A 23,289-nucleotide genomic window follows, 5' to 3' on the forward strand; every position below is an offset into this window, starting at 1 on the left:
CCGCCACTACCGGCCGGGCTTCCCCGTGCACGGATCCAGCTGCACGGACGTGAACAGGGGGGTGGGAGGACTTCGTGCACCAGGACCGCTGTCCGTGGCGGTAAACAAAGGAGAGGGATAAACCGTGGTCTGCACGGGTGCCGAACAGCCTCTGAAATGCATACAGTTCAAAATGACTCACCGAGAAGGCCTATTTTATGGGATTTCTTCCTCCACTAACATATAAAGCCACAAACACCAGTGAAAGTGTGGATATTCAGGTGCCTTTGGGTTCCCAGTTACAAACCAAGTGATTTTGTTACCTCATATGGGTTTAATTCCTAGACTGGGAATCTCCATCTGAAACCTAAATCAGATTTGAAACTGTGGGAGATCGGGTTTCAGCCTGTTATGTAATTTAAACCATAAAAAAAATTGATTAAATATTTTCCACAAGCCTCAAAAAGATAGAAAATCTGGAAAAATCTTTTCCTACGTATAATTTAAATATATAGTGACTCGTTTTCTGCAAGCTTTATTTGTTATTGCATGCTCTGTACAATTTTTTATCAGTTACAGATGCTTAAAATTTTAAATTTAAAAAAAATATATATATATTTTATTTTATTTTTAGTATTTTTCTTATTTGTTTTGCAGATGGGTCTCAATTATTTGTGTCGATAATGTAAAACATCTAAAAATATTATATATTTACATATTTATGTATCTGTATTTTGTATTCAGTGTTAGTTCTTGTGCTTGATCTCCTGACGAATACAAATAATAAAGAAAATAGTCCTATACTAATACTCCAGGGCAGAAATCTATTTTTAGGACTGATTTTGATTTCATATTGTTATTATAAAACTATTAAAGGGTTTCATTAAAGGCCCCTTTTCTGCAGCACAAATACAATGACATTGCTGTACAAAAATTAAAACAACATTGTGTAAAAACAGGAAGCATGCTGCTGCTGCACTTGAGTAAAATGTTAAATGTGATTTGAATCAGTGGTTTCAGGTGTGTCCTTCCTTCAGTTAGTGTTCATATGTCTGTTTGAAATATGAACATGTCTCTCCAGATATGTACTCTAAGTCTGTAGCTGTAGCATCGAAGGGGCCAGTAAGAGTTTTACTGGCCCTTGTTATATGTGACTTATGATTTCCTCCACAGTAACCTAAAAAGCACCACAGTTCTCCTGAGCTGACAGGGAAAAGTTTGATAAACAATTCATCTCTGCTGGGAGGTTTTCATCTGTTCAATATTCAGGGTTTAATTGATTGTTTGCTGTTTTTATGTGATTGCTTGTGGGTTTTCAAGCATAACAAACCAATTAATGCGGTAATGTCTACGTATCACAATTTGTGACACCGCTTTTCTTTTTTGGATTGATGCGTTCCCTCTAGAAAGTCTCGATAACATGCGTACTACAGACACGATATATATTCAGTTCAGACACTAAAGTTTCAGATTATAGTTCATAAAGCAATTCTTTTGGATTAATTACCCAACATTATCCACTCAAAACTGTATTTAGAAATTTGAGCTAGCCGGCAGTTCGTCAGCAGGAAAGCTAACAGGTGGGCTAGCATTAGCTAACATTAGCTTAAAGAAAAACAAGGTTGGATTTGATCCTGAAAACTAAACACTCCCTCCATTAAACCCTCGCTGATGTAGAATGTAGTTCTCTCTAATAAGAAGCTTGGAAAGCACTGGACTTCTTTACATTTCGTGAAGGCGTTTCACCACTAATTGAGTAGATAATATTTAGGCTGGATGGCTTAGCTATATCAAAGTCGGAAATTCCTTTGTTACAGGAGTTAAAAATTCAATTCAACAAAGCAAATGTACTTTATTAGCAAGGGGTCACCATAGCTGATGGATTCACATATCTGATTTTACACAGGAAGCCCCTCCTGACACAGTCCTCCCATTTGTCCAGGCTTTAAGACAAGCATTAGGAGTAAACCAGGAGAGTTTATATCTCTCAGTCTTAAATTGGGAATTTTTGCAAGTTAGCCGAATATGTTAACCATTACACCATATAGCTTAAATAATGCATACATGTGTTTTTTTAAACAGATTTTCTGCCTTTTTTGTTTAATTGCTAATTACATTAAACACTCAAAAATGATGTTGAGCACAGTAAAGAACATGCCAAAGCAACACTGTATAGAAGTGTTGGTCAATTAGAAGCCCACAAATAATACTGACACACACTACAACAAAATAATAATAAATCAAAAAAGGTGCACACAAAATCAAGTTTCTAATAATCTTCACCCTCGAAGGAGTTTTAGGAAGAATAATTTTTGGTCACCAAATAATGTTTACCAAATTATCGATGTATATGTGAACAGGGCTTAAGCAGTATATGTACAGTACTGTATTTTCACCAGGAAAATGAGAACTAGGTTTAGCTATTTAATTTAATGTACAAACATCAATGGAAATGCACTATAAAAGGCAAAAACAGAGTTTGTATAATCCTAATGAGCTTGAAAGTCCATATTTGGTATGACCTCCTTCACTCTCCAACACAGCCTGAACCTCTTAGTTAAGCTTCCTTGTCATTTCTTTAAGTAGTCTTCAGGAAAAGTGCTCCAGGCTTCTTGAAGCTAATTCAAAGCTCTTCTCTGAATCTTGTCTGCCTTTTGTTCTGTTTTCTGTCAAAATGACTCCACAGTGCTTCAGTACTGGTGAGATGCGGGCTGGCCAATCCACGACTGATAGTGTTTCGTTGTATGTTTTTCTATCCAGGTATGCTTTTACTCTACTGGCACTGTGTTTGGGCTCACTGTCATGCTGTAAAATGAAGCTACTGCCTAATATAACACAAAGAAATCAGACTTTTGCACGGTACTGGAAGTGTACATTTAAATTTAAAAAACTATAACAAATTAAAATATTTCAAAACTTTTCCACACCTGCCTGACAGAAAATCTCCAGCATTTTGTTGCATATTTTTAAACATCTCAGCTTCCTCAGGAGATAGCGCCTGCTCACCCACCTGTTGTATAAAGGCTGTTTGTATCTTCCAGTTCTGCCAGCCTGTTGTCAATGCGCACAACCCATCATCACATCAACATCCTGTGTTTTTGGCCACCCATTTCCTTCTAAAGCTGAACTTTTGTTTAACCCTAGCATGCTAAACTTATCACGGGGGAAGAACTACCCAAATACATATTGTTTTTTATTTTCTCGTCCTCAACATGAGCTCGTTGGACCTCACTTGGAATTGTTCACTAGGCGTCACATTCCTTGCATAAAATTCAACCCATGTCCGTCGCATAGAAATCAGTCCACCAGCTAATGAAGGCAACCAAGAGATTTAAGTAATAGCTCTCCTTTTTTAAACAAATTCATATACATTGGCAATAAACTGCATTATTAAAAAGAAGATGAAAAAAATATTCTTACCATAAATATTTTTTGTTGATTTTTGAGTTAAATTCCTCACTAAATGCAGTTAATGAACAATAACAGCTAATGTGACCTAATGAGACCGAACCTGACAGGAACGGTAAGTTAAACTACTGCCTTTGTGTTTGTTTAACAGAAATAATACAAAATGTATAAATCTCTCTCTACAGTGTCAAATGTGCTATGTCTTACATGACCTTTGTGATTCCACACTCTCTTTTACACACAGCTTTTAACTCACATTTTCCACTGCAGCTTCATCTTTGCGAGCCATTTAGGTGACGAGAAACCTGCAAGCATGGAGGGAAATTTTACTTCTTGCTCAGTTTCCTTTAATAAGCATGAAACAATAATGCTACATGTTCTCACAGCCCACTCAGGCACACACAGAGGTCTGTGGAGCAACACAAACCGTTAAAACGACTCTAATGATATATTTTATTATTATTTATTTAGGCTGTGGGTGTTTTAACGTGATCCGCAGCAGAACGCTCTGCAGCAGTTGCCTGGGTGCACTGGTGTTGTTATTTTTATCCCATGTCTGTATTCCTGGCTCCACAGTCACGGTGAGTGTGAGTTGGTCCAGCCCAGCAATGATACATCACTGAATGCAAAAGGTCATGCTATTTTTATTTTTTTACCCCATGCACCAAAATAGCTCTCAGATAAATGCATAAATAAAATGAATAATTTCGCCCGGTAACCAGTTGTTTGAAGTGCATTAGGAAAGCAAGTTTATGTCTAAGAAGCCTCCTGGTATAATTTCCATCCTATTGCAACAGTGTATTAAAAAAAAGAAGATGACAATGAGATAAAATGCATCTTCAACTCATTGTTCAATATGTCAGTAGCTGCATATGCTGCAAAAAGTCTCTGAGAAACACACCACCACTCGAAGAAACTTTGCTGCAGTGAGGCAAATCTACCCATTAATAAGTTATTTTGTGACAGCCGCCCACCACCATATCACAGGCTTCCTGCAGTCTGCAGAGTAGGACTCCTGGCTCAGTTCAGCTTTATGACTCACCTGTTTCAACTGTAACAACTTAAAATGGCACATTTGAATAGTGGAACTTTTTTTTCTGCAAGGAGAGGAACAAATTGTTGTCTTTTCACAGTCAGATCTGAAAATTGCTGCAGTGATTCTGTGTGGTTCATCTTCTGTGAATGAACGAGGGCTGTCGTGAAGGTGATTCGGTTCCTCTCTCTTGAATACAACAAGGCTTTTTGTCAATTAACAGCTAAAATGGCAGCGGCTGCTGTTGCAAAGGATTCTCATTCTTCTCTATGAGACTGCTGTCTGTACACTCTCATTAAAACTGAAATGTTTTGGGGTTTTCAGCTCAAGATGAATATAGCGAGGAGGGTATGGTGTGTGTGTGTTTACATAACCACATTTTTCCCGAGAAGATAGCTTGTTTGGTTTGAGCTAACCAAACGCCAAGAGTAGAACAACTGTTTATGAACTGAGCCCTCAGATGCATCCGTGTTAGCCAAAGTCAATGCAAGCAGGGATCCAATAAAAAGAATAATAATTTTGTGGTTGTAGCTAGAGCCGATCCACGTGTGTCTCTAAAGATCAGCAGAAATGTGTTATTAGCCTGGAAGGTTGTTTAGATTTATAGTATTACAACGGGTGAAGGCAGAAATCGCTGTTGCAGACCTATCAAACAAATAAAAACCTGAATGAATTGTGACTGCTGGATTAAGTATACTGAAGTGTATGTAATCTGCTTGTAAAGACAGTTGATCGTGCCGACAGAGGTTTGCACTGGCTATAGTAAAAAACTGCTTCTTATTGCCTGTTTGTCTAAGTCCCCCCCCCCCGGGTTTCTTAGTCAGTTTTTCTGAGGGGGCACAGTTTCACAATTACAAGGTATTGTCACGAAAGCTTAAAATTCATCATGCAAATCTACTTGTAGCGTAGGTTCTATCTGATTAGGTGTGAATTGACTTGTTTGGTTCATTCGCTTTAAAAAGGCCCTACACTCATGAGGAAAAGGGTTTTTACAGGACTGTAAGCAAGCTTGTGAGCGCCGCTGACCCTGTTTGAAAATGCCAAGATCTGTGTTTGAGCTTTTCTAGACAGATAGAAACTGAGGCATGTGCAAATGATGACATGGGCAGCTTTGTTTGTTTCCTATTCTTTTTATTTAGCTGATAGATTCCAATTTATATACAATTGTTTAGCAGAGAATCATCTCTTAAACAAAAGTTAATCATGGGCATCCACAGGGTTCTGTGTTGGGACCGATTCTTTTTATGTTAAACATGCTTCCTTTAGGTGAAAACTGCATCAATTATCCATCGCACATGGGTTAGTTAAACTACAGAGATGTCCAAAAGACGTCTGGGGGCTGTGTGACATTATATTTGGCTCTAGGGTTGTCATTATAGTAGCATTTCAAACTTGATAGCATAACCCAAGAAAATACTCAATACCATGTGTGATGCCACACATTGGCTGCATTGTTCTAGTCTTCTATAAAATCTAGAATAACACAAACAATGACAGCAGTTTTCATATGTTGCCTTATATGGTGAACAAAATACAGGATTGTGTTTATTATAGATAATAAACACAATCCTGTATTTTGTTCACCTTTATATATGTGACAAATATGTTAAGATATTTTACGATTTTAAGAAAATAAACAGGTAATGCTGTGTAACTGTCATTGCAAGTCAAATAGGGTAATAATTGTGTTATCATGGTAAAATAACACCTATTATGGAAGCTTGTATACGCAGTTTAAAAAAGCAAACCGGGTTTAACTAAGTCTTATCTCAATATTTTAACTTCCTGACTAAGTAACTCCAAATTTGCACCTACTTATGAGTAATGGCCTTCTCCTGTGAATTGGACCCAGATTCTCAGTTTCTTGCTTTTCCTGTTTAAATAAATCAGGATGAGCTCATCGTGGTCTGATGTTGACTTCATTTCTATCACAGTGGGGGGTTTTTTTTTTTTGAGTTGCATTTGGTTTATGTTTACATTAGACAGAAAGATCTGATCTGGAAATTTCTGAATTTTGTGTTGCTTTTCGACGACACACAGTGTGTAATGGCTTTTAGTCTAATTCTTAAGATACACAACTTGGAATTTGGAAATAATTTGTAATTTTTAAATTGACATGTCTAAATACCAAACTGACATTTTGACTCTTGGGTTGTCAAAAAATGTTTAATTAGCAGAAACATGCTTTCCTAATTTAATAATGGTACCAAAAGGCAGGGCTGTTACCGGCTGTTTTACTCCTACATCACTAGCCGCCACCTTACTGACAACTTAACAGGTGGCTAATGTGGTTATTGGAGATCTGCTAACAGTTAAATGGCTAACAGTAACATGTGTGCCAGCCAGCCTCACCTTAATGAAAACAAATACTTCAGTGATGCTGAAAGAGGAACTTTACAAAATTTCTCATAAAGTGTTGTTTAGTGTTGTGAATGTTACTTTCAGCTGCTAGAGAGTAGTGTGGCCAGGGAAGTTGTGCTTCTGCTGGAGGAAGTATAGCCAGCAGTGTTGGTATCGATAATGCTGTAAATGAGTGTCTGATAGACACTAATCAATACTAAAAATTACTGAGTATTGATTTTTTTTAACAACCCTATTTGGCTGTAGAAATCTTTGAATCATGGTGTAAACAAGAAACTCACTCTGAATGTCAGTTCCTTGCCCTTCTGTACTACCGGCTAGATAGTCCTTTCTTATCCAAATCGAAGGTCAGAAGGAAACAGAGTTTGAAAACTTGACCCTACATACCTTAAAGATAATGCAAATCAACTCAGGAAGGATCTAAGACTCAAGCAGGCTCCCTTTCTGTCTCATTTCCATCTCTCTGAATGTAATTATTGAATACAGGTTTTTTTTGTTTTTTTTTATTTTTGCCCGTATTCGCTGTGGGGTTTCATTTGGCAGCATAAAATCCTGCCAAATGAAACATGCTGAGCCAACTGCTGTGCTGACCCCTTGTGAATGAGGGAGCAGCCCAAAGTAGCTTGAGTTCCCTGACATTCCCAAACTCTGCCAAGTCAGATCAACCTCTGACAGGCTAGCAGGATGATTGCACTTTATATTAAAAGAATAAGACTGCTTCAATTGCTCCTGTATCAGTGTTAGTGAATGGCGGCAGGGCTATTAATATCCTGGAGTGGCTAGAAAAAAATAAATAAAAGCACAGCTGCCCACAACTGTCCTCCTGAACAATAGGCTCTTATGTAAAGGGAAGGCACTGCTGTGTGTGTCCTTCTGTAACCCATGTTCATGGGGTTTCTTGAGATGTTTTTCTTTGTTTCTCTTCGTTTAAAAAATAGATATTTACTGAATGCGACCTTCCAAAGAAAGAGTGTATTCATAAGGGAATGCCTGAGTGTCCTATTTCTCTTGGCACACAGAGAGGCATTTGGATAAAGATTTATGTCGCTGAAGTATTTATAGGTTGCTGTCCTTTCATTCCCCCCCCCCCCCCCCCCCTCTTGATTTCTCAGTACACTTCCCATTTCCACATAAACACCCTATACAACTACAGTACAATGGTTTTGGCGCCCAGGCTGTCCTGTGGAGACAAGCTGTGCATCACACGCATATCACCCCGGACCGGTTTTCCACTTGAGCACCATTACAGAGTCAGGAAGCCGAGTGCAAACGATTCCATCTACATTTCAGGATTTTCCAATTAAAGGTGCCATGCATGGTTGTAAAAGGCAAATTTTAAGGCTGTAATGTCACCTGTTCTCAGACTAATTTGTGTCCATGCAGGATCCTTGGGCACAGCAGGGTGGTTTTAAATGTAACTCACTGGTTTGTATCCTCCCCAGCACTACTAAAAGGTGGGGTGTGCACATTGCTGGAAGCTTTGTTTACAACACATCATATGATATTACATAACTGAGGCTGTTGCTACGGCAACACCAGGACTCCACCCCTTCCCTACCCAACCAGACTTTGGACACACACATGTGTACATGCACACATACACACACTTTTTTGGACTAACAGGACCGCACGACTTAACATCCATGGCATTCCACGCTACTAACAAGACGGCCTCTCTCTGGTGGCTGGAAATCCTCCTTCCTAAGAGATATTTAACAGTCACCCGGAGGAGAAACATCTTTCCGCTATGATGGCTCACCGCGGTGTTGTTTGATAAACAAATTAAACATTCACCACATTTTACTACCTGCGCAGGAACAGTCCTGTTATTTATGGCTTTTAACCAGAGCACAGCCAACAGAACAAAAAAAAAGAAAAGAAAAAGTGATGTAAGCTCTCAACCCGTACAATGCGCGTGTTGTCAGCGGGTGAATGGCAACCGTGTGTGTCAGCTTTCATTACTGTGTGTAAGCAATCAGCTCAGCCAGATGAATTCAAGGTCAAGGAGGCACTCCTGGCTTCCTGAGCCATACAATAACAGACTTCCCCACATAAGAGCTGTCTCTTTGTATTGAAAGGTACAGCACTGAGTACTCTCTCAGCTCTCAGCACTGTCTCAAAGCGCCATTCACGTCTGACAGTTCAGCAAGAAGGCTTCTGTTCCAGGTTACAATGGTCCCGCTCCCCATGGAGTCGGGCTTCTCAAAGTTTTGATCACATCTGACATATTTTAAAAATTGTTTGTAATGTGTCTGTCCAGAGAGATTTGGCTTGGTAATTTTATCGCCTTCCTGCTTATTTAAATAAGAGACGATGTTGGACTGCAGCAGTGACAATACAAACAATGAGAGCTTAAAGCTTACAGTAGATTATGCAGTGAACATTTCATTGGAAGCTGAAATGTGAACACGATTAATTGTTATGCATAATAACCAGTTGCTGGGGAAAAGTGGTTATTGAAAAATAGTTTCTGGTGGTTGCAAGCGGATTGCTGCGTTTGCCTGTAGTTTGCATGGAAGACGTCGACCTTTCTGTAAACACTCGCCAAATACCAGCCAAACGGAGCATGTTCAACTCTAAACTAAAAGTTGTGTCTCAGTGCAGTAATCAGTGTTCTTCAAAATGTGCAACTTTTACTTTGAAGGCAGAGTGGGGCACTTATAGAAGAATCATCCTTGGCGAGCTACCAATGCATAGCAAACATGAACAACTTGGTGCCAGGTTCCTCAGCTTTGAATACCTTCTAACAAATCATAACAGCATAAACGTGTGGATCAATGTCTTCATATCAAACTGTTGGACAGTTGAGGCTTTCAGCCTACTTCTTCCAGGAAACAAGGAAATGATGTATCTTCATAGAGCTTCCTGATTGGCAGAGGTAACTCGAAACTTTGAATTACTGTTTTAAAATGTAAAATTTATAAATTAAAAATGTTGAGATGTGGATGAATTTTTCTTTTCAGTGGAAGAAACAAGGTTTCAGAGGGTCTAAACAATGACATGGTTAGTGGTCATGTGATTAGCCATCATATGACTTCAAAACCTTAAGAGAGGGTATTCAAAAACAGCCATGGTGACATTAACCACCAGTTTTGAACTCGCATTTTGAAGCTTCAGCATCGGCATGTTGTTTTTTTGGAGGTAGATTTTACCTTATATGGAATAAAGTGTGGAGCTCTTAAATATCAGCTAAGATTTGCCAGCTCCATTCATAAACTGTACTGGTGTAACCCACAGACACACACATATCTGTTAATAAGTTGGCAAGTTTTAGACTAAAAAAAAAAAAAAAAAAAATCCCAGAACTTCTCTCACCAAAAGTAAAGTACAATCTCCCGGGATGGTCTGCTCCCCATAGTGAGCCGTAACACCAGCGAGATAATCCGTTAACACGCTCCAAAAGGCTCCAGCAGCAATCCAGTGAATGAGGCCGATCAGCTCACTTGCCAGTGAGTCAGGAGACCTGTCAAACAGCAAGGCACACCCATAAGTCGATTAGCAACTCTGAGTTGTTTTGAAAGGGAAAACTTTCCATAGAGGCGGAAGTGTTTTTATTAGGCTGTAAACATGCTTTTTAATGGTATGATGTTGCACTTTTAACATTAGACTATGGAAATTCAATCTTTTTTTTCAAAAGGCCAGAAAAGGAACTGCAGTTTTTGTCACTTCAGTGTTGGCTTCACTTTTAAACTCTGGAGGTTGTCCTCTGTCTGCACACCAGCACACACAGTTTGAGAATCACTATCATGGTCTTCCTCTTCTTCTGCTTTCAGCTGCTCCTTTTGGGGACTCCCACAGCAGATCATCTTCCTCCTCGATCACACCGACCCTCTGCATATACTCCTTCCATGTCCTTTGTGTGTTTTTTGTCCATTATATCGACTGTCCCTCCCGGTCCCTCTGATATACTCATTTCAGATGTTCTGTTTGGTTAAATGGCCATAAGCGTGGATGTGAGCATAACTGGTTCTCCCTCCTCCCTGTTTTAGCTGTGCGATAATCTAATGACCTGTCCAGGATGTAGCCCGACACAGCAAAGATAAGATATATTTTATCTGAAAAGTGAGGAAATTCCTGTGACACAGCGGCCAAACAGATTAAACACAACTTATAACAAAAAATACAAATAATAATACAAAAAATAAATTCTCAGTAATAAAAATTATATTAAAGAAAGCTTCTTAATAACTAAAAATCTAAATAAAATACCATAAAAGTATATGAAAAACAATAAATGTAATGCAATCTAAAGAGCTATTTATAAATCAGGAAAGCAAAATAAAATTGTGGAAACGACTTACTAAATGTAAGACATGTAAGGATAAGAAAATGATATCTGTAAGCAAACGGATCTATTAATCAATATGGATTATTTTACATCCACAGCTTGTGCTGCCTTTTGGTGTTTAGAAGAATTTAACTGTATTTATGTAGCTCTAAATCACAACAACAGTTGCCTCAAGGCGCCTCATATTAAAGTTGAAGTTGAAGACAGAGAGACCCCCACAATCAGATGACCCTGTGTGATCAATGACTTTGGTGACAGTGGGAAGGAAAAACTCCCTTTTAATAGGAAAAAAACCTCTGGCAGAACCGGGCTCAGGAAGGAAGTTTTATTTTGTTATTACGTGCCATGATTTGTATTTTTTCCTGTTACTCACAGCAGTATATGAGGCTATAATTCACCCCAGACCTGACATGAAGCAATCTGTTCAGCAACTTTGATACTGAGAGTACGTGAGGATAAAAATCAGTAACACTGATCTAATTAACTTTAAGTTTAGAGCCTGTGGACTGTTCGATAGTAATACCAAAGACTTTCAGAGGACCACATCTGCGAAATCGTAGGCTTTGGCACACAGCTGCCAACAGCTGGAGGACACATCTTAAAATTAAGGTACATTTTTCTCCTTTACTCAAGTCCCAACACTAAAAAGATGGCATGTGTCCTTCCTTTTAAAATGTTCCAAAACTACCCATCACTTTCTTTCTTATGATACAATTAGCAAACCCCCACCTCTGTCCCTTTAAAAAGAAAAACCAACAACCCAAAAGGTACTCATTACTCAAACAGATACTTGCAGCATGATTTGTTTCTGCTTTCCTTTCAAGCCACCAGTTGTTATTCCTTTTTTCCCACTCACTAACCTACATCTTTAGCATCATCAGGAATTTTTTGTAATGAAAATGGCACCACGAATGCAGAAGAATTACAAAGGCTGGGAATTTACACAATAAGTCACAGGCTGCAATATGAAGTGTTACCGAGCTACTTTAGGTTTCTTACAAGGGACAATAACACAATATACAGCCTGTATATAAAAGGTGGACATGAGTATCCATCCCTCACTCGTCTGGTTTTCAAAATGCCAAAATGGTAAAACCCCTCAGCTCCAGGCTTCATAACAGGAACCAGAGGTGGATGGCGTGGTGGCTGCGTTCATCTTTTATAATTAAATCAAGTTAGAATTAGTTCTCCTTGGCTAATATTCTGATTGGTCCTGTGTGGAATAGGTAATTTGTCTCACAGAAACAGAAATTAACCCTGGGATTGTCTTGCTTTTGCAGACATCTCTTGGCAATTTCTAATTGAACTCTCCCAAAAGTCTCATTCACAGATCCAAAAATATTTATCATCCATCCATTTTCTTCTGCTTATCCGGGGCCATGTTGCGGGGGCAGCATGAAAAACAGAGAAGCCAAAACCTCTCTCTCCCCAGCCACTTCCTCCAGTTTATCCGAGGAAACACCCAGGCGTTCCCTGCCAAGAGATATAATCTCTCCAGTGTGTCCTGGGTCTATCCCGGGGACGCGTTCCAGTAGAACATCGCCACAACATCTCGCCCAGGATGCATCAAATAGCCGAGCCACCACAACTGGCTCTCCTTCAGTGTGGAAGAGTAGCCTTTGAATGACTGAGCGCTTTACCCTAACTCTAAGGGTGTTGAACCTTGATTGATTAGTTGAACCTCAGATGCAGGAGCAACAATGCGGTTTCTTTATCCTCTTGAGAATATCTGAAGGCTGACGGTAATTTGCCCAAGCAGTCTACATGTGTTTTTTTGGACTTCTGTGGAGAAATATTCACCATTAAAAATTAAGTTTATGTTAGTTGAACCTTTCTCAGTATACCTATGTCATCCATCATGGTGTGCTGAGCTGCGCAGTGATTGCATGATAAGAGTCTCAAAGCTAGACAGCTCAGAGTAATCGAGCACTGTGGTCAGAAACTGACGTCTCTACCTATTTAAATGTTTGTGCAAACCGTCTTGGTTAAAGCTGGGAATACCTCAAGTAAAAGCCACCTTTTACGCTGACTTTAAGCGTTGTACAGCATGTGGAGTTGACGGTGGAAAGATGTCACAGAGATTGTTCACTCTGCTCTAATCCATGCTGACAAAGAAATCACCTTAGCCAGCGTTAAACACAGCCCTCCTTGGAAAATATATAGCTGAGGTAAGCGCTGTATTTGTGGCCTCTTTAGGCTCCACAGAACTGCAAAAAGAGCCCTTAGGAAAAATAAATTCTCCTTTTTCACTGTTCCCTTGGACACATATGAGTCCAGAGGAAAAAAACATCAAATGTTTTTTAAGCCAGTCTTTAAAGTGCGGCCAACATATTTCTTCTTCTTCTCTCGGATTTTGTTGCCCTTTATTGAGTCCCTGCCAGTGAATCGCTGGCAGACTTTCCATTCAGCTGCAGAAACAAACCTGCAAACTGGCGCACGACACCGAGCCGGGGCCGTGACGACATCTCAGCGGCTTCGCCGAGTAGGATGTGGGGTGAGGGAGGCCAGACCGGAATCCTGGATCCTTAAGTTGAAGAGTGTTTTCAGGAGAAGCCTTGTGTTGTGTCAACATTTCCAGTGACGTTGCCACAGAGGGAAAAATCCCAGCAGCCAAGAAGGCCAGGCAGTACTAATGAGGAAAAATGCTTTGAGTGTCAGATGACAGTATATATAAAGTATTTTGAGAGGAAAGCAGGAGAAGACACTCAGATATTCCATCCAAACATAAACAGAAAGACATATTAAAGAGGGCTGTACTTCATTAGAGGACTCGGAGCCAAAAAATAAATATATATTCAGACAGCAGTGTTTGTAAACAGAGCCATAGCTACCACTAAACCAAAGACTGGGCCTTCACTTGGCCTAACGTCAGGAATTAGACAACAGAAGTCAACCCGCGGTTTCAGGTTTGTGATAAAGGTGTAGCACTGGTAGCGTCTGACCAATCAGAAACATAGGCAGGTCTGTCGATGGCAGAGCAACTGATTTTGTTGTTAGGGTTGACGTAGTGCAGTGGTTTGTACTGTCACCTCACAGCAAGAAGATCCTGTGTTGAATCCTGCCTGGGGCTTTTCTGTGTGGCGTTTACAGATTCTCAACAGGCATTCCAGCTCCCTCCCAAAGATGTAGATCGGTGGTCCACTCAAGACGTACCCCACCTTTTGCCTTATGACAGCTACAATACATTCGTTGACCCGGATTGGATAAGCAGAAGAAAATGGATGGATAAAGCTATTAGAAAAGGAAAATATGAAGAGGTTACGCACTCGCTACAGGCTCAAAGCAACACAGCAGCTGCAGACAAATCAGCGCTGTGTGAGGGCGAGAGGGAAAGTGCATGAATGTGTGTGTCCTTCAAGTGTTTTTCTTAGTATTAACAAAGTTTAGCCGATTTGAAGCCAAAAATTGAAGCCAACAAAAGATGGCAACTGTGTTGTGTTTGTAACAGATGTGTCAGTATCACAGACACAACAGGATCCGACTGTAATTAATTTTGTCCTCAATTAAATTAACATGTTGCTTAGATGTTCATAAGACATTTTTTTTTATCTTACTCTTCCAGCTGCAGCCCCAGCGGTGTTAAACAAAGAGCAATATCAAAGATGAATTTAAACCAATAACAAGGTTTAGCCTTCTTGGATATTTTAAAGAAAAGGCATTAGTGGTCTGTTTTAGGATCATATCTAGAGAGCAGCAAACCTCAGTGCTGCTGTAGCTCACCTGGATGACCCTGGGAGGTTGCAAAGTCTTTCCTGGACCCTTTCCTGTTTATCTCTGCTTTCAATAAAAAAAAGACGTTAAAATAAGTTCTTGCAGCCAACAGAAAAGGAAACATTAATGATTGAAACTGTTCCATCAATATTTTTATTTATGCTCATCAGGGAAAGAGAACACCTACCTTCAGAGAGCCCGTGTGTCATGGTCCGAGGGATTCTACCAGATTTGTGATGCAGTGGTTGGATCTCTTTTCTCAAACATAACCTGCTCCTGAGCAACACAGGTTACCATGACAGAAGTGAGCCGTCTTTGTAACCTTGTAAACACCTGAGTTTCCCTGAATATATCAAAGTAAATCCTGCTTCATTCACAGTACACTACTTGTGCTTAACGGCTAGATCATGTCAAAAAAACAATATATATTTTATATATGCATACACACTGCAAATATACTTCACAGAAATCATGATAGCATTATTTTATAGTACCTGTAGTAGCATCACATCAGGCTGGGTAAAAGTAGAACTTACACATAGCTGCATGTTTGGACCAAAGCACACGGGCTGTTTAAAATCATAAAGTCCATTAGCCGTTTATAGCATTTTAGCATATAGCATGTCTAATCTGGGTTTTTAATGGTTAATTATCATCTTTTTATCTCTTCAGGTTGTTTATTTGCATCTAATCCATTAATCCCACCGAGCTTGTCTCTGAGGATAACATTTGAAGACTCGCAGCTGCTTCTTGATGTGCATGAAATGCTTACACCTGGCAGTTAATTATGATAATGCTAGACTAAGCAGCTTATCAGACAGTATCTTATCTTCTTTAATCTAATTTGAAATATAATTGTTTAGCTATACGATTGATGTTAGGTTTGCCACGTCTAATATTCACCTCTGCTTTCAAATGGGCCATATTATCAAGCTAATGACATGCGCTTTGTATTTTTTCAGTGCATCTCTGTTAGTTTGCGGCATTACATTACAGTAGCTCTGTTTCTGACCACCAAACCGAACCAAATTAAAAAAACAAAGCACACCATAAACTGTCTGAAACGACTTCAAACGAGGGGGAAAAAGTTTCTTTGTTGATCATTCTGAAAGGCTGATTTCCTCTGAGTCACGATCTCATTGTGAGGCCTTCCCACTTCCCTTCTTGTTTATATTTCGTGCATGGTGTTCCCCCGTTAGTTTCACTTTTTGACTCACCGGATGAACAGTTTAGCACTGATTTCCACAGTGACGGAGAACAAAAAAAACCTACAAAGGTTCGCATTAGGAAGTGTGCAGGGAGACACGGTCATGTGGAGCCAGGTGTAAACACTGGTGCTGTGAACAAGTCTGGGCAATCTCAGGAACGGCAGCGAAAACCCTCCAGAAACTTTAGAGATGGTAGCATCTGGAGGAAGTTGTACAGATGGAGGAGGAGGAGGACTGTCTGCAGCTACACTGAACAGGTGGTGTGCTTCATTTAGGACTGCACAGCAATTCTGTCCACACATGCTGAGACAATGTCCCACATTTTGAGTTTTATAAAAAGTCAACACCGTAAGACGGACACTTGCATCAAGTAACCACAAACTCACAAGATGTACAGATTTTTTTTTTACTATACTGGAAACTACCACAAACAAAAGGAAACACAGGTAAGATAAAGACTGGAAAATTTCTAGTACCTGAGTGAATCTCTTTGGCTCAAAGAGTTCAGGTATGCATCCCCACGGGAACACAAATGATTACCAGACCATATAGCAAGTTCAGAATCACCAGTTAACCTAATCAGCATGTATTTGCACTGTGGGAGGAAGCCCGAGCACCCAGAGAGAAACCACACCAGCACAGGGTCAACGAAGTCCACGCAGAAGGCGACGGATTCAAACCTAGAACCTTCCAAGAATAGTTTATTATCACTGACCATGTTTAATCTTTTCTCCAGCTTTATTTTATGTTTGAAAATGTAAACTGTCGATTTCTTTGTCGATTCTGCCATTTCTGTAGCGGTTTGGTTTTCCTTTAAGCTTAGGCAGTAAATTATGTTGATAGATATTTGGTATTGGGGTAAAAAATACACATTTTCACAACAAAAACATACTTTAAAAGCCAGATATGCAACCAGCTTCTCTAGCTTAGGTCCACAGGTTTGGGATGAGCTTGAAAGGACGCTTGTCAAAAGGATCTTAAGACAACAGCTTCAGTAACACGCTGTGCGACTGAGGGTGTTCGACTACTCGTTAACACAACCAGTCAGATGCATTTAGGTATGGTGAACCCATGGTGCTGAGCTGGGATTTTCCCACACAAACATCTCTATGGCTTACAGAGAATGGTCCAAGAAAGAGAAAATATGCAATGAACAGAGGTTCTCTGGGTGAAAATGCTTTATTGATGTAAGAGGCCAGAGGAGAATAGCCAGCCTACACTTAGATAGGCCGCTAGAAACCGCAACCGCAGCTCAAATAACAACTTGTTACCACAAAGATATGCAGAAAAGCACCTCTGAACACACACGTCAAACTTTAAAGCAGGCTACAGTAACAGAAGATCACACCGGCTGCCACTCCCGAGCTAGAACAGGAAACTGAGGCTGCAATTCACACGGCGCCTGATCTGATGATTCTCTATTTCTGCTGCGGTTCAACGGTTCAGGCTGGTTTTGGTGATGTAATGTAATGTTTAAAACACCTTGGAGATTTACAGCAGGTTCTGTACATCAGTAATTTTAGGATTCGTTTTAGAGACCTTTAGACATTTGTGTTTTATGCATGTTATTTGATGTCCGGGCCCTTATTAACAACTCTTAGACAGATTGTGGAGTCCTGGTTAACAAATGCCTATTTTTATGCAGAATTATAATCATAACTGCATTTTTATTGATTTGTGAATAAAATGAAATTGAAATGAACAAATAAGGACACCTGGTAAACCTGGTGAAGTGTCCTTATCTGACATTTTCGAAATGAGGAGAAGTTGGATGAGGATGTCTTTATTGATCCCTGCAGGGACATTTAAGCCCGGCCTACGTATAATGAGCAGTGAGTCATTGTCAGTATTGTTCTCTGTTTCTCATAAACCTTGGCAACTGTGGGCACCAGAGTTTGAGGTTTTTTAGATGAGTGGTGGTCTCATTTTTACAGGTCTTCTGTCCGCTGCTGCTAGGCAACGTCTTTAAAGGCACCGTGACATCATGTGTGACCTCGGGCGTGTCCCGTCGAATCAGATGCACCGAAGCTGTTCTGGTGGCGCTTGGTGGACGGACGATCTGATTTCCTCGTGTCAGCATCACTGTAGTGTATAAATAAGCCTCCACTGACTGCAGCGTCCACATTTGCTGATGTAAACATGCCTCTGACAGCAAGCACCGGACTGCTTTCTTAAAAAGAAAAAAAGATATAGAAATACGGAAGTGAAACTTCTTCTCTTGCCAAATTTTCAAACGACTGCAAATATTTTTCCCAGGCTTTTCTGAAATTAATGTGTGTTTATGTAGTCGGGAGTTCTGAAAGCTGTACAGTGAGCTTGCGTGGGTTTCTAAAAGTCCATTTTCCATGTGACATCAAGTCATTAAAGTCTTCCCAGTGCCATTTGTTTGAACTCTGAATGCTTGGAAAACATTTCCCGGAAAAAAGCATAATTGAAAAAACAAAACAAAAAAAGATCAAGTCATCTGCGTCGTTGCTACTTTTAGATCCTCCTCTGGAAAAAAAAAAAAAAGAGGGCAGGAAGCAAACCCAGCGGTTCTGCTTGGAAAATGCTGCACTAGCTGAGGCGGTGAGGAGGAGCCGGATGCAGCTCCCTTGGTACTTCATCTATGAGCTGATTTATGGGTTTTGAACAGCTTTTAATGACCCTCCACTGTCCCTGTGAGTGTGGGCCCTGGGGAGCATCAAGGCAGCACAGTGCGTGAAGCTGGGAGCCCTGGAGGTCAGTGGGAAACCTCCACAACACAATTTATGGAGTCATTAATTGTTCGCTGAGAGTTGGAGGGAAAATCTTGAATCTGAGGCCAGACCTTTGTGGGGTTCACATTTCTCCACAAACCCACGCAGGGGCACCGAACGGCTGACATTTGTGTCAAATTACGAGATAAATCCTGCTCATTACAACTCGGATCTTGTTTTTGTGAGCTCAGCTATCTTTTCTACTGGGGATCAGAGTACACAGTAAACAAGCAAACAAAAACATGTCACACCAACCTCTATCATCCAATCACGTCTGACTTCAAAGTCCTGCATTTTGGCTTCTTATCAATGCTCATGTCCTATAAAAAGGTCAAATCAACTACAAGTGATATTTGTACCCTCAATCAATCTGCAGCTGTTTAGCTAGCATAGCATTATGGCATAAAGCCTCGCTACCATCCTGTATGCTAACAAGTAACAAGCTAGCAAGTACTGGTGTTTTGTTGGTTGAGTTTATTTGAATCTTTTGGGCTACATCCACACGAACACGGTAAAGAGAGATTCCCTACTTTTACTTTGAGAAATCTCTTTGTGGTTACATGAAAAACACACAACAAAATGATATCCAGCATTTTTCAACAGCATGCTAAAGCAGCACCAGAAGCTATAACACATCGCAGACTCTGACAAGGAAAGGAAATAAAGGTACACAGCTTTGACTTTTGAGACAAAATCTATATTTTTCTTTGCCACATGTAAATTCAGAAGATTTTTTATTGACCTTGCAAACTCAGTTTACATGTGTACAAAAGACATATAGAAAGGCTTAGTTTATCTTTATTATAATATAGCTGCTTTCTGTCAGGATATAAGAAGTTCAGAGCATTAAAAAAAATCCCCAGTGAGCCAAAGCATTCTCAGACTAAATTCAACCAGAACATCAGTGATGTGCTACATCAATACACTTCTTTGACTGACAGCAGAATTTGAATGAACTGACACCTCGCCATGGCACGAGCTCACCGGTCCTTCAGCCCTGTAAGCTAAAAAGACTCAAACTAATTCATAATTTAGTTTAACTGTCCAATCTGATGGTTTTATGACCAGCTTATAATTTTATTTCATTTAAATCTAAAGGATTTTGATACCTAATTTACGTTAGAATAAAAGTGTACATATAATAACCTTGACTAAGACATCATTGCTACAGATCATCTTGCTTGTATTTTTCAGACCTCAGCTGTTTGTTTGTTTTTTTAAATTTTTGTGAACATCAGTATCTAAAAAATAAAAAAGGATGCATTCAAACACCAAAAAAAAAAAAAAAAAAAAAAAATCTGCAACTTTTTAACGACCTTCTCAGCCCGATACAGAAATTTTCCTCGGCCTTGTCAGAATGAGGTCGACATAAAACCAGCACAGACTTTGTTTCCTTGTGCAGATTAATCAAACGTGTTTGTTTTAGAGGTCCTTGCTGGCAGATTTTGTTCGGACTAGTCGAGCTGTCTACCCGTTGCTGTCCGCATGTCGAGCTAAGACAAACAGCCACTGGCTGCGGCTTCATATTTCACATATTTGTATCATTTAATTTGGGATTAACTAGTTTGTTTTGTTTTCTTGCTCCATTCTTTCACCGCACTGTCATCTGAAGTTAATGAGGAAATGAAACCGTCTCGGTTACTGTTGCTGACATATGAGATGAAGTATTCCCCCCCCCCAAAAAAACAGGATGTTTAAAAGTGGGTCATTTCTAACTGTCAGGGTCAAACAGGGGCTTTAAAGGTCTTCCCAAACTGTAATCCAGCCATATACACTAATTATATTCTTTAGTCATGTTTGTCTTCACATTAAACCTTAAACGCATTAAACATGAAGAGTTTACTGTTTGATTTAAAGCTCTGCGCTGGGTTTCCTCAGTCAGTAATTCTTGAATGTAGCAACACTTATTTCACTTCTTCATCTTCACTGGTAATAAATCACTCCAATCTGAGGGCTGGGGATTGGAAACATGGGACATTATACAGTTTAACTAAATTAGCTGCAATCAAAATCAAATACAGGCTTTCCCCAGTGCAATCTTTACTGCTCTCTCGATACGACTGCTGGCAGCAACTCTGCCTTTCAAGTAAGTTTTTTTGCTTTTTCCCCCCTGGAAGATACGTTTTAACCACATATTATTTTTCAGTCTTATTAGTGAAAAATTAAACTGTTTCAGGAGAGTGCCGCAGACATCCCGGATCATGTAAACTCTACAATTTGTGGGCTTTGTGGGTTTACTGCTGAGGAGTAAGCTACAGTGCAGATTCATACAGTGGTTACTGGGTTTGAAGCGCTCTCATGCCCCCTGTGGACAAAACACACTTACACACTGTAACTAACTGCTCTAACAATTACCCACATTTTTTATAAAATAGTGGACTGGTTTAAATATGGTTTAATAAGGTAAATGCTCATGTCTCATGTAGATAACCCTTTGGAGATTTAATTAAAATTATAAGAGCAGCCAAGCAGTCGGAGTGACCAGATCACAACAAACTAAATGTGGGCCAAAGAGTATGTTTGTGTGGGAGATTTTTAACCTGTTAACCTTTGAAACTGCTCAGTGTTTTCTCAGTTACTGTTCCATCGAGCAATCATTCATCTTTCAGTGGGCATGACTTCATCAACTGGTGTCTTTTTTTGAGCCACAGCTTTCTTGTTAGGCTCAAAAATAACCGATAAAAAGCATAAAGCCTGTTTAAGAATCTCCTTTCACCAGTTTCCCCCAGTTATTAAATATTTTCCAGTCTTTATTGTAGCTGAAATTCCTTTTGTTTGTGGTAGTTTTCATCCTAGTCCCGTGCGACTTTGTACCGACTTGTAATTTTCCACCTCGGAGCGTGGCATGTTAACCTGCAGGAGGCCGGTGATGTCTTCACAGGCATTCGATAAAAGCCAAAGTTTAGGAAAGTGTCCGTATTACATTGTTGATTTTGGAAAACGGGAGCTCATCAAGATGTGGGACATTGACTCACTGTGTCAGAGGAGATAAAAATTCAATCACCCTGGAAACAGCTGACGGTGTCGATGTCAACGGGTAAAATAACAACATCCCAACCACACATTATTAGGTACACGTGTTCCGCTGCTCTTTAACACAAATTTCTAATCAGTCAGTCATGTGACAACACCTGAGGGTATTTAGCCATGTGGACAAGATCAGGGTGACCTGCTGAATTTCTGATTAAGCATCAGAGTGAGAAAGAAAAGCGAATGTGGCTTGTTGTTAGCGTCAGATGGGCTGGTTTGAAAATAAGAAATATCCAGTGCCAGATGTCAGAGGAGACTGCTTTGAGCTGATAGGAAGGCAACAGCAACTTTACTCATTATAACCGAGGTATGCAGAAGAGCATCTCTGATTGAACAGCACATCAAACCCTGAAGGAGATTGACTATTGCAGAAGAAGACCAGACTGAGTGCCACTCCTGCAGACTAAGAACAGGAAACTGAGGCTACAATTCACACAAACTGGAACAATTAAACACAGAAAGGCTTTGATCGGGCGAATCTTGATTTCTGCTGCAGCTTTTGGATGGAAAACATGCTTCCATCCAGCCTTGTAATACCAACACGATCAATCAGTGGAATTTCAAGTCTTGTATTATACTTGTACCATGTTTCTCGCTCCAGCCACACGGTGACCCTGGACAAGCGGTTAAGAAGAATGACGGACAGATTTGTTAAAGGTTAGACGAAACTGATAATCATAGTGTGTTAAAGGCTCAATCTGATCCATAAAATGCATGTTATACAAATAAAACGAGACGATGATACGCTCCACAACTTCCTCCTCAAGGCATCAAAAGTATTGTCTGTTATTTTCCACTCTGCGTGAAAGTGTATATCTACACATGGACTGAGTGCCTTATTAGAAACACATGGGCAGCAGCTCTGCCAAAAAATCCACTATTACAGAGTTTACACATACAAAAACCTGATAATTCTTTCAAGATAATGCAATATAGTCCAGGTCAACAAAAACGGAAGAAGTCTTAGACTTTAAAGAAGACCTGCTTTATTGAGTTGCTTCAGATATCAATATGTTCTCCATCTTGGGAGAAACTCTGGCAAAGCTGCTAACCTTTCTGTGATTTTTATTTTAGACTTGTTATTCTGAACTGAAATAATAATAACACTTTTTATTGTTCATGTGAGAGGATTCCAGGAATGTGTATTACTGTAAAAGTAGCAAATATGTGTGTAGATAAAATGTGCTGTGTTTAATGTGTTCATAATCAAACCTTCCAGCATTACACATTAGAGCTGGGAAGACATGCTGCCCCAGACAAGTTAACTTAAAACTTATCTATGCAGATAGATAATGCTGCGCCTGCTGTTGTTTATGCTCGACCTCAACGAAAAGCAGCCATTCCTGCAACTGCTTATACTTTGGGTTAACTAGTTTCAGTCCAATTAGAAGATCAAAAAGGCGTGAGCTAATGAAGTCACCAGTCCCAGGAGTGGGTGAGTTCAAAGTTGTGAAAATGCAGGTAGGCTGAATAAGATATTAGGATAGCTGGTGGTGGCTGTGAACTCAGAGACCACAGTTTGTATCCTGTTTC

The 23,289-nt window shown here is 39.8% G+C and overlaps 1 long non-coding RNA gene across 1 annotated transcript; it reads right to left on the minus strand.

The window, feature by feature from the left end:
• Positions 1-74: 74 nt before the first annotated feature.
• LOC143414729 (uncharacterized) lies at positions 75-10,186 on the minus strand. The gene is made up of 3 exons (XR_013095424.1): positions 10,097-10,186; positions 3,644-3,692; positions 75-151 (listed from the first exon to the last, which is right to left on the minus strand). It is a non-coding gene; the product is annotated as an uncharacterized LOC143414729 (long non-coding RNA).
• Between the last annotated feature and the right edge of the window lie 13,103 nt (positions 10,187-23,289).

Source organism: Maylandia zebra, linkage group LG22 (genome assembly GCF_041146795.1).
Source record: "Maylandia zebra isolate NMK-2024a linkage group LG22, Mzebra_GT3a, whole genome shotgun sequence".
Classification (NCBI taxonomy): Eukaryota; Metazoa; Chordata; class Actinopteri; order Cichliformes; family Cichlidae; genus Maylandia; species Maylandia zebra.